Source organism: Zonotrichia leucophrys, chromosome 1A, assembly GCF_028769735.1.
Source record: "Zonotrichia leucophrys gambelii isolate GWCS_2022_RI chromosome 1A, RI_Zleu_2.0, whole genome shotgun sequence".
NCBI lineage: Eukaryota > Metazoa > Chordata > Aves > Passeriformes > Passerellidae > Zonotrichia > Zonotrichia leucophrys.
Genome location: NC_088170.1, coordinates 36,341,957 through 36,354,589, shown reverse-complemented (window position 1 = coordinate 36,354,589; position 12,633 = coordinate 36,341,957). Strand labels below are relative to the sequence as shown.

Sequence of the window (12,633 nt, the reverse complement as noted above, 5' to 3'; positions counted from 1 at the left end):
GGTAACTGAAGTCATGTTGATGAACTCTGTAGCAGGTTACTGTGCAGTCAGAATACACTTCTTACAGACACAAGAACCACCAATGAGTGAAGCAGCAGTGCTTCAGCTAAATATGCCATGCATTTAAAATGTCTGTCTTCTATGATAGGATCTTCCAGGCATAGTGATGGAAGGTGTGTGGGCTGTGACTATGCCTCAGCCAGAGATACGGTAGAGATCCAACAGAAACATTGAGAGTTGAATGGATTGGCATGAACAGCACCAGAGGACATAGCAGAAGAACAGGAATGACAGCTGTTGATCACACCTAAGCTAGAAGACCATCAAGATCACACCACATCTTGCAGCTTCTCAAAACACCCAGACTGGGAATGACGCAGAAGACAGACTGAAGCCATTAAGAGGTAAGACAAAGGACAAGCCTCGAACCAATGAAGATACACAGGTAAGGCAACTAAACAGAATCTTTCCTAATAATTCCGAAAGGTGGAACCAGGTGAGGAGACAAGAGATCACAATCGCTGTGAATTCTTAAAGTGAACAAAAGACAGATCCAAACCCAGCCTGGCCACCTGCCTGAGATGAACTCTAGAGATGTGGTGACACACTACATCATGTCCCCTGCCCCCTGTCTTTGGAAAGAGTTCTAGCTGGAGCACCCTGGCACACAGCTGTTGGTGCCTGAGAAAATGCGGATATGAAAGAAAGTGTGAATGAAAGACGGGGTTTAGAATAAAATCATCTCCCCTGATAAGGTCTCTCATTCAGCTCTGCTGCATTTGTTGAGATTTGTGCAAGAGCAGAGCACTCCAGTTCCTAGCAAAGGAGTCAGTGTGAACTAAACCCTAAAAGACTCTCTGCAAAAGAAATATGGAATATTCACACACAGCTTTGTGAAGGTAGGTGTGTGTGCTCCAAAGCCTGTGGTTAAATTAATTCTTAAAGCTCCTCAATTTGACACTGCTTTCCTCTCCATAAAGAATGTAACTGAAGGAGGGATAATTTTCTCTCCTCCTCTGCTTCTTTCTTTCTCTACCACCTGTTCCTACATATGATGTCTTCTGCCATCAAAGACTATACATACAATATTGAATGAACAAGCCCTGATGCAGGGCTGTAGTCCTGAGGCAAAGGTGTGCAGGGAATATTAAGAAGGCAGGCTATGAATGGAGAGAAACTCTACAGATTATATAAATTCTTCTTTGTCTTCATTTCTCTGTAAATTCTGGCTCTAACTCCTGTGTGAGCTGCAAGACATCTGTCAGATTGAGCACTGCTTATTGGATATATTTAGTGAGGAAAGAAGGGCTGGGCTAGTGCAATAACAACAAGCAAAGCCTTCATCTCAGTCGACAGGTAGCTTGTGGCTACTGGTGGGACTCAAAAGCTCTTCTTCCCAGGCACACTGGAAGTGACTGCAATTTCATCCTTCCTTCTGTCCTTAAGCACCCCAGGGTGCCTGGGGTACAGCAGTATCTGAAGCACCTGCGCAACTTTCCCCCACCCCATTTTCACAGAGAGAATGGGGACACCACCTGAATGAGAAATGGCTTCTTTCTTCCTCCTCCTCGTCCACAGCTCTGTTGGCTTCAAGCACAAGTCCTGCTGTGTGAGGCTACAACTGTAGCTAACCCTGGAGCAGGCTGGTGGCTGTAAGGAGGAGTCAGTGCTTGAAGGGTGCCTGGATCCTGCCTGTTCTGTTGCCTGCCCACTGCGCACACTGAGGTGTGACTGGGCTGGAGGTGGCTGCTGGTTTACTGGGACTGGACCCCTGCCTTCACTGTGTACCCCTCAGCACCATGGCAGGTGGTGAACAGCAGCTCTGTTGTCACCTTACCTACCAGACTTGGGGAGTCTGTAGAGATTCCTAATATTTTCCTCTCAAAGAAACAACACAGCCATTTTGCCCTCTCCTTCCACAGTGGTTGCCCCAACCCTTGGCCATTTTAGCTGCTCTTCTCCACCCCCTCTCTGACTCCATGCTGCCCTCCTGGGAAGCAGGGACCAAAACTGCCTACCATATCCCAGAGCTGCATGCATCTGGATTTTATATGGTAGCAAAATGGTACAAAGGAAGAAGACTGCACAGGGGCATCTTGTTCCACTCAGGAATAAACACCTTCAGCCAGTGCTACCCTTGACCCCTTTTCCCACCCATTCCTTTCATTGGAAAAAGGTATTTTCACCAATCACTTTAACTGTGATATTTTCCCAACCTTTCTGTCCTTATAAATGCAACACTTATCGGGGAAACTTTCCCAGGGTGTGTGTAAGAGAGAGACCCTAACTTCTTGTGCTGCAAATATGGGGACAGCTCCGCTCAAAGCTCAGGCTCTCCTCCAAGCAATGCAGTGAAGGGAGCAGGGGTGGATGCATCCTCAAGAACTATGCAGCCACCTCTGGGCAGGAAACTACAGCAGCAAGGTGTGGTGAACCAGGGAACTGTGAAGATGAGGGCTACTACTAATAGAAGTGGCTTGGGGGGATTTTGAGACAAACTAATTGCACAAGTTAGCAGTTGTCTCACAGGGAACCACTCTTAAAACAATCTTCCAGGATGCCTAGCAGACAGTAGTTGTCATGACCTTGCTGAAAGGTCTGCATGCAGAGGAGCAAGAATGGAGGAAGAAGGAAGGACTTCTCTGACTCTCTTCCTCAGTGTGAAATGCTAATTCTAGATAACTTTGGATTTTAGTGGAGAAGAACAAAATATCTAAAAATAAAATATCCCTTCACAAGAGCCATACTCTGTTTAGAAAGAACTGTAGCATTTAGAAACTGCATTTATTCTCCAGCATTTGCTAACTGGACCATGGCAGGACATCAGAGCATCATTTTCCACTCATAATACAGCTTCTAGCACTGTCAGTGCAGTCTTTTGCCATCTCATTCAACAACTTTCAGGTGAGAAAATGGGAGAAACGGGAAGTCTCTGCTGTACTGCACTGCATGACTATGGCTTTGGGAAACCTCCTTGGCCCTGATGGCATTGTATTTGCCAGCTGGGTGCTCTCGGGGAGATGGCAGCATGCGAAGGCCCCACCAGACAGGGAGGGGCTCTCAGCTGGTTCAGCATAGCACACATGCTTACGGTGGGACTTGCGGCATGGCAGGACTGAGGCATCCTGTGCTCAGATGTCTGGGTCAAATGCATGCTGTTTGGGAGGCCAGAATGCCCCTCAGAATGGTGAAACAGCCTGGAAAACATATTTGCCCATTTTTATTCTGGCTTTAGCTGAACTCACCTCCATAGCAGAGGCAAGTAACTTGAGCCTTCTGAGTCTTAGTGTCACCAGCTATAAAAATGGGGTTAATATCAAGCTTACCTACTTTCCAGTGAGTTGCAGCTAATTAGAGTTAGCGTTAGTTAATGTTTGCACAGCCTTGGGATGTGAAAATGGTAATATCATGCTAAGTATTACTCCTGGTGCTTAGACACCATGATTCCTCATAACCAGAACAGTCAATTAAATTAGCTGGAAGTGGAGAGATACAGCAGTGAGGAAGGCAGAGGAAATGCAAACTTCATACTGTATGCATGATGGCCTGCAGCTGCAGAGGGCAGGGAAAGCTCTGTTCCTGCTACTAAGGGAGCCAGAGAGACAGCTCTGTTTGTGTAGGAGTGCAGATGTTCCCCAACAGCTCTGGGATGCACTGCAGCAGTCCACTGGCTGAGGAAGGGAAGGGTCAGTTCCTGACAGATTTATGGGATAGAGGGCACTGTTTAATCCTCACATGGCTCTTGCTCATAATGTGTTGAGGATGCTGATTTCCTGTGAGATCTTCTGGACAAAGCAGAGCAGCACTTCCCAGGGAGTGAAGGCCAACCCTGCCTCATGTCTGTCAGCTAGCAGCACCCCTGGTGGGGCATAAGGAACACTCATTACAGTGCAGAACAGCACTGGGCATAACACAGCCTGATGGGAGCACTGTCTTGAACAGGGGATCCATTTCACCCATGCCAGCTGTGGGCACAGAGCAGACACTTGGGGACCATGGGAGAAATAGAGTGGAACAGAGCCAGTTTTGTTCCCAGCAAGGCACTGCTCTGAAGGGAAAAGTCATTGGACTTGCCTGAAGCCCAAAAGGGGGAATGCAGAAGTGCATGATGCCATTTCCCAAACCTGGATTTTGTCCAAGACACTTGGATTAGTACCATATTTTTTGTGATTAATCAGGACTGACTACCCATATTAGGACCACAGCTTGCAGCCTTCCAAGAGCCATCCCCAGTCACGCAGAAGTCTGACCACTTGCAGAGGTGTGACCCACCAGGAAGGCAGAGGGAAGATGGTCACTCTGGATCACCAGGGCTGTTTCTTAGAGCTCCCCAGTGCTAACCTACGTATTAGCTGAGGATTTGGCTAGAGCACCTGGCCAGCTTCCATACTCTGCAATTGCATTCACCTGCCTTGAAATCCCCCTCCTCACACACATGCACAAGCACACCCCATGGTTTAAGAGGGACACAGAAGCTGTCACTGCTTTCTGTCCAAAATCCCTGCACAGTGGTGGAGGTGGCTTATCCTTCTCAGAAACATATTCTATTTCAGTGCCACAAGACATGAATTATGTGCCTGGAAAGTTTATAAAAACACTTTGGGACCCTTTGGAAGGAAGATGCAATCTTGAGATGAAAAGTGATATTAAAATGTCACCCGGTTTGACTTCTGGCATGATCAAGGCCTCAGGCTTGGACTAAGGAGAGGTGTCCTCGTGATGCTGGGAAAGATCTAAGCACTAAGCATATTCCATTTATGAAGTCATAAAGATGTCTGTACCGGGTAACTGATTTAGGATTTTGTTCTTCCTTTCTACTCCTTTCCCTGTCCTGTAGTTTTTCTTCAGCCTCTTCCTCCTCCTCACACTCTGTTCTCTCCCAAAGAAGCCAAGTATCTCCTGCTGTCAGAAGGATTATTCTCCCTTGTATTAGAATGAATGATTAGTCTTTGTCTAGTTGCCTCCATAATTAAGTGCTGCATGAAAGAATATTTTTATAAGTAACCAAGGCAGCTGCTCCCTCTGGAACTGTTGGGAGCATGGTACAGTTCTCCATCGGCTTACAGGCAGAGAAGTGGGTGTCCTGCATGGAAAGGCATTCACACCCAACCCCTGTCACAGGTGCTGCATGCTCAAGCTGTGCTTGTAGCTGGGGTATATACCTCCCCAGGAATGCTGTGTGCACATGATGATCCATTGGGATTCATTTGTGGGCTGCTACAGATACTCCACCTGATGGGTGTTTGCACAGGGGCACAGACTCAACCCCAGGTACCCTGCCCTGTGTAGGTTTGTACACTCCTGACCCAGGATTGAGGCTCTCCATACCTCCAGCTTGTCTTTCTCATTTCCCTGACTCAAAACCATGGACTGGTTCTCTCCTGTCTCTGTGTACACCCTGGATAAGCTCCATATTAAGACAAGGCTTTTGAGGGAGGGCTGGGGTAAGGGAAGAGGTGATGAGTAGAGAAGGAATATTAGACAGCAATACAGCCTAAAGAACACCCCACCCTTCCTATAAATATCCCAAGAGCTCCACTGCTTCCTAGCAGCACTAATGAGGCTCAACAGGAGTGATGGAGGGCAACAAAGGAATCACTGATGAACAATCAGAAATGGTGCTTGGCTGCTAATCGGACTAATGAGCTGCTTTGCATAAAAAGAGAGGGAGGGAGGAAGACGAGCAGATGGGCTCTTGGAGGGAAGGCCAGTGGCAGCAGGAGTGCCACGAGGAGTGCCCTGCAGCATGGCAGTGCTGGCTGCTGTCTCTCTACTTGCTCCTGGCAGGAGACACTGACCATGAGAGGGCCAGCACTGGGCAGCTCTGCCAGAGTGGCTCAGGCACAACTGAAAGCCTGGTGTGAACCACGACTTAGCACAACATGCCTCAACCCATATGGCAGTTCTTGTATCATCCTTGTGCATCAGAGAGGTTAATCCAATCATTTGCTGAGGAAAGGGGGGACACATAATCTGTAACTCCAGGGGCCAAGACACAGACATGGGGAACTCCAAAGTACAACTCATACTACTCTTAGAGATATCCAAATCAGAGCAGAGGTGTCAGACTCTGAAAGTGTATTTACTATGGAGGGCTGGACCGATTCTCCACTTGTCTATCTTCTGAGAGACACCAGCTGACCAGCTCATCAGGCACATACCCTGGAGGTTATTATCCCTATGAAGGGGATTAGCATCTTGTTCCCTACATTTTCCAGCAGGAACAGGGGTCCAGTTGTAGGTGGGAAACTGAGGTTTCACAGTGAATTAGCAGCTGTGTTACTGGGAAGGAGGGTACAGGAGAAGGAGCAAAAGACAGACATACACTGCAAAGGAGCTATGCTAGTCTCAGCCATGTATAGGCAAACTACAGCCTAATCCCAGCCTACATCAAAATATTGACAAAGATTTTGGGACTTAAGGGACTTAAATGCCTGGTGCATTCCAGCAACGCATGTCAGGTACACAAAGAGGATTTCCCAGCTTGAGGATATGACACAGGCAAAACTCATTTGAGTCACATTTCTTTGGCACGTTAGTACCATTTCTACTATGCTTGCTAAGGGGAGAGACTATGGTTTCCTGTTTTGCTTCCTACACCTGACTGCTGATCCTTCAGCAATGCTAGGTGAGAGCACGTCTACCATTTCTGTCATCTTATTTCAGACCATGACTATTTTTCTGAGGCTGTGGGCAACCATACAAGTCATGATCTCTATTGCAATCCAGACAAGCATTTGCTAATAGCTGTCTGAGGTCTATTAATGTGTTTCTCTTTCACAGAAGCTCCCAGAACAGCCAGAAAATGGTGACGACTGTGCAGCAAGAGCAGCCAGTTAGAAAGGCTGCAGCACTGCTCTCGTTTGAATTCAGAAGCAGATGCTATAATTTATCTTGCAAATGGAAATGTAGGAATGATTTTCTGCCTCGCCTCCATAATTTGTTGGCACTTTACCTAGGTGCACAGCTGTGGATGGGGTGTCCTCACAATAGGGAGAAGGCACTGAGCTCTCTGCCTCCTGACCAGCTTGTACTGGGAGAGATGATCACAGGCTGGGTGCAGCTTCTCTAGCAAAGAGGAGTTGATGAAAACCCTATTTCCCCTATGGCAGGCTGTGTGCAAGGCTGCCCACTGACTGCCACTTCTGATGCTTCTCCAGTGCATCTCTAGCATGAAATGGACCTAGAGAACCAGTTCTATATTCTGAGAAGCCTATGAGCTACATAAAGCCACCAGATATTCAGATGGTCCTTATGCTTCTCAAGGCTTTGCAGGGAAAGGGAGCAATAGAAAGGGATAATTTAGCACTGGATAGATGAGAATTACAGTGCCACGTTGTCTTGAAGCCAGCCAGCTGGGATGCTCTCAGTGCTGGACTGGGAGAGATTCCATGCTGTGCAGGTGTCCATAGGACAGCCATGCTTCCTCTCTCCTCAGACCTTTTCCAGCTGCTGCTTTGCCTCTCCAGAGTCCTACATGTTGAACTCCAACCTGTGAAGTCCCTAATTTGAGCCCAGGAAGACATGGTACCTATACCTAGGATGGTATACCTATCTCCTAGCATGGAGCTGTGAGGCTGATCACTTACAGGCTCTTTGTGCTGCTTGTGGAGTACTCAATCCTGTCACACTTGACAAGTCTGCATGCCTAGAGAGCTGCACTCTGACTTGCTGTGAGCATCCCTCTGTCAATGTAGCCCTCCTGAAGCCTTCCAAGGGCTGCTGAAAATGCTTCTGCAGGACCACCTTCTGGCAGCTCTGCAGAGCTGCATTGAAGTCCTGTAGAAAAACCCTGAAGATTTTCTCTGTATGAAGAGTACTGCAAGGAAGAGAAGTAAAAAACCACATGCTTGGCTCAAAATCCAATTTCCTTCTGAAATGGCCACTCTGCTTTTCTGAAGCCTGATCAAAGAAAGAAATCTACCTCTTTGTTATTGTGATGTTGTCTTTAAGGACTGTAGTGACATGAGGCTAGAGAAGACCAGATCCTCATGGGTGCACAGATGTAGATATATAAATCCTGTGTGTCCCAAGAGTGTACAAGAGAAATCCATGATAGATAACTGGAGCAGAACATGAAAACACAACAGACAAAATGCAACATGAGTTCAGCAGTTATGGTGTCACTGCCAGTGGCATTGGATCAGGTGGGATGAAAGAAGGGCTGGAGGCCAGTCTGTAGCACTGAGGAGGGAAATCATTGCAAGGCGAAACTGCAGAGAGTAATGGGAGGATGTTGTCCATGGCCATCGGTCTCTGTCCGGTCTGCTTTCTGTAAGTGCTTTGCCAGCTTCAGGCTGTGACTGGCATTTACTGCTGGCTCCTTCTCTGGAGTACAGAGAGGGTACTGCTGTCCAGGCCAAGCAATTATCTACATTCTTCCCTTAGGATCCAGAGGTGCTAAGACTGCTCACTTGAAGCACAGTTTTGTGGCCTGTTCCCCTGCTGATAATCCTGGCATCAGAATCTGAGAGCACAAGTACTTGTTTTCTCTAGCTCTTGGCACACTTCAGTCTCCACTCCATATTTATTTTCCCAAAAGTTAGTCAGAGTCAAAATGAGGAGGAAGGACACCAGACAGATCCACCCAATAGAAATTTTCCCCAGCATGTCCTTTCATAGTCTGGTCTTTAAAATACAGGACAGGGTGGTTGTTGCTGCCCTGAGTTCAATGAAGCTAATCACTGTAGTGATATCTTCCTTCCAGCTGATAAATGCTCTCCTGCTTCCTCTGTGTGATATGCTATTATGGCTGGAGGATGCTGGGTTGGCTTTTCTGTTTGTTTTTGTTTTTTTGTTTGTTTGATCATTGTTTTTGGTTGGGGTTTTTTGGTAGGTTTTTAAATTTTTTTTTTTTTTTAGTTAATGCTGTTTATAGTTGGGGAAGAAAATGTCTTTGCTGAAACCATGGTGGGCAGAGAAATGTCTGTCAGGTTCCCATGACCATGGAGCTGTTGTGCTGACTTTATTTATTCCATCTGTACAATTATGCTGGCCCTCAGCAGCTGAGCTGCATCTGCAGAATTCTTCAACGAACACTTGGAGATATTATTCTGAAGATAGTTATATCATTAGACATCTGGATGGAGGTCAGGAGCTGTAGGTTCAACCAGTTCTATCACAAACTTTCATTGCAACTTTAGACAAGGTGTTTTAACCTTTCGCAATTCATTCTTGCCTCCCCTCCGCAAACTACAGATACCAAAATCTTTCTCTTACCCACTTGGATTGCAAAATACATAACTGCCTCTCTTTGTGCTCCTGAGCATTGCCATACCACAGACAGACAGTTTTAGTATTACAGCTCATCATTTTTAGTAACTGTCGATCCAGTGACGCTGATTGCAATGGGGTGAAAGCTATGTTTGGAGTCCTGTTCCTGTTCTTCTCATATCAGTATTTTCTGTATCTCCTCAGTTCCCTCTCCTGTTTCATATTCCTTTTTTTTTCCTCGTGAATTCTCTCATGTCATGCTGCTGTAGTAAAACAGCTGGCATGGAGCACTTCAGCTTTGACATACATGTATGTGAGAAATAGGAGGTGACAGCTGGAAACCAAGTCCTCTTGTCTTGGATGAAAAACTGCAACTTCTTATTCCAAAATCTGCAGTTAAGAATGATTTTAACCCATAAGTTCTGTTGCAGGCCATATTTATACAGCAAAGCAACATTGTGGAAGGGCAAAAAAACCACAACACACCCAAACTATCACACACATTTGGTCTGCAACAGGTACCTACACTTTCTTTGGAGCTCATTCTGTCATCTATGGAGACATCCATTTCCAGGAGCTCTGTAACATCTGAGCACTCACACGCATCACGTAGAAAATTTACAAATGCATCCAATTGAGGAAAGGGGTCTTTGTAATTATCTTTCACTTTACTGGCATACCTAACAGTGAAAGTCCTCTCTCTCTGGTAGATTGCTCCAGCAGAAGCACCATAGGATATGTTGCCATGGAAACAAAACCTTTTCCTTCTCGTATTTCAATAATGTGTTGAAGGTTTTCAGGGCCTTTTCCCTTTCTTTGCTCTGCTTGGCCCTTCAGCATTTACTGTGCATCATATGCTGGAAGTGTAATGCTCTTATTCTTCAAAACCCAAACAAAAAACAACTCACAAAATTGCTCTTTTATCTAAACTGACTCTTTGCCATCCTTCCCTCTTACTCACTGTCCGTGTTATTTAATGGCTTTCTGTGGCAATCTAACTCCGAATCAGAAATTTACTTTGTGTGATACAAAGTTCCTTTGCCGGTGTCCAAAAGCTCTCCCAAGGGCAAGGGAGAAGTCCTGCTGCCATGGACCTGCCTTGCAGCTGAAGCTTTTCCCTGTTACACAATGCAGTTGAATGTCTTTTGGGGTATCGGGGGTGAGAAGGAAGGAGGTGTAAGCTTTTCCACTCATGGGAAGAAAGTGATGAAATGTGCTTTCACAGCAATGATTTTTGTCTCTGCAGATTCAATGCCTTGCAGTCTCTGTTGTGAAACCTACAACCAAAGCCTGCTTGCTTCATTGCATAGCACTGGGTTGCACTTGTGTATTGGAGTCTTGGTTATTGAATTGCATAACAGATGAAGGAAGAGATCTAGGAGCAGTCAAGCCCTGAGGAGATGGTCCTTACTATGCTTTGCAGCTGCCTGTTTCCTTTCACGTCTACAGTCCACTCTAAACTTTGTATGTCCCACTGCAGCTCCTCCCTTGCAGTCCACAGGTGACTTGCAGCTCGTGAAAACCTTTTGAAAAGCCTAGCAAAAGGTCTTGTGTTGGTGGCCATCATGTTACATCCCCTCAGAATTTGTGGGCCGCATTTCAGATAAAATTATTATGAGCACACTCGCCAGTCACAGCTTCCCTCCATTCTTTCCCTCCAGAAGGACAGCTTTGGGTACCTCTGCCCTTACATGCTAAAGCTGACTACAAAGGATGTAGCCTGTTTGTGTTTTGTTGCTTCTGTGTGGGAATAACTGTCAGTGCTAGAAGGCAAACAGTGTTTTCTAGATGGCTAAAAATCAAAAGAAAAAGGCAATTTATTTGAAGGCAGCAGGGCTTTGGATGATTCTGAAGGCATCCTCTGACCCTGCAAAAGGATAAGCTAGGACATACAAACTCATGACAAAATGCCCATGTTTACTGCATTTGACTGCCAGGAGTAAGAAGAGCTGCATTTCACAGCTGAGATACTGAGGTGAGATGACAAGAGTGCAGATAATCAACAACCAGTCTTAACGAGTGTTGGGCATGCTACAGAGAGAGAAAAGTAAAAGGAGGGGCTTCCTATGAATCAAATTGTTCCCCTTTGGTAGTTTGGGAACACATACTCTAAAATCAGGCATCAGCCACCATCACTGACTTCCATAATCTACTGCAATTGCCCCACTCCAGGAGAAGAGTCAGAGGGGGAGATTACGAGACCCCAGTGTGTGCACTGGAAGGCTTAAGATTGCAAAACAAGAGTGGCTTCCTCCCAGGGAGATTAGTCTTTTCTGTTTTCTTATCTGTGCTCTCAAACAGGAGTCAGGTTGAGCTGACTCTTTATTTGTTTAGGAGACCCCTAACTTTTGGTACAAAAAGGTTCTAATGGATTCAGAGTTGGTGGAATTCCCCAGGAATCCATGGAAAATGTTGTTCACAAGGCAAGAGCGTGCTTTGGGAGGTGCCTTCTTTCTGGGGAGCAGAACCACAACACTGAGAACTCAAAGTAGTGGAAGACTTTGCTCTCCAGGTTCAAATGATACAGTGTGCTAAAATGCACTCTGAATTCACAGCTTAACAACAAAACTGTCTACCACCAAGGGAAGTGCTTGAGATTCAACTATTATGCAATTGCACTCTAAACTCATAATTACTTCTAGCATTTCCTTCCAAAGATGCAGGGCTGAACAGTGCCTCTTATTTTGTAGCAATTACTGATAACAAATGGTTTAGTTCAAGCTTAGTAAAGATACTTTTAGTTGAAGCCTCTATTTTTCCACTGTGGACTGGGACTTAATATTTTTGGCTACAGCCCAAAGAGGTGACATTTCGAAGTATGAATAAAACTAGCATAAGAACTTGCAATTGTGCAAAGACAACAAAGATCTACAATTCCTCTAATTCCTTCTGTTGTCTGCTGTTTTTTCTCATGATCTGTACTACCTCCATTTGCTTTAACAGCCAAATAAAGAGGCAAGAGCCATCTTTCTGTTACAGTTTTATCTAGGGCCTTGCACAGGAGCTGTTGGGGACTGTTGATGTGGAGTGGGGCTCCACAAGCAGAGATGAGACTACTGCTGTGATGAGATGAGCAGAGATGGACTGCACAGAACTGGGAGGGTGGTCCCATGGGAAATATAATCATCACACTGGTGCCAGTCACAGCTAGTAGCACTGGGGCTTAAATCCCCATCATCATGGTTATCAGAGCTGGCAGGAAAAGGGAGCAATTTAAGCAGATGGAATATCTCTAATCTTCCTAGTAGTTGTATTTGTGCATTGCTGCCATGAGGGCAAATAATCTGGGCATCTAAATCCCTTGTCTACACTTGGAGTGTATCCAAATGGATGTCAAGGTAAACAATCACAAATCCTGGCTTGGACTGTCTACTCTTGAGGCCTCCAGCAATGTCACCAGGCTGGGTGGTTGTGGATTAT

General features: G+C 45.8%; 1 protein-coding gene across 1 annotated transcript in view; it reads left to right on the top strand.

Moving 5' to 3' along the window:
* The first annotated feature begins 301 nt into the window (after positions 1 to 301).
* Positions 302 to 12,633, top strand: part of GSG1 (germ cell associated 1) — a 90,566-nt gene continuing 78,234 nt past the window's right edge. The window contains exon 1 of the mRNA XM_064702232.1: positions 302 to 404. The gene's annotated coding sequence lies outside the window, so the exon portion shown is untranslated. The remainder of the gene's footprint in view (positions 405 to 12,633) is intronic.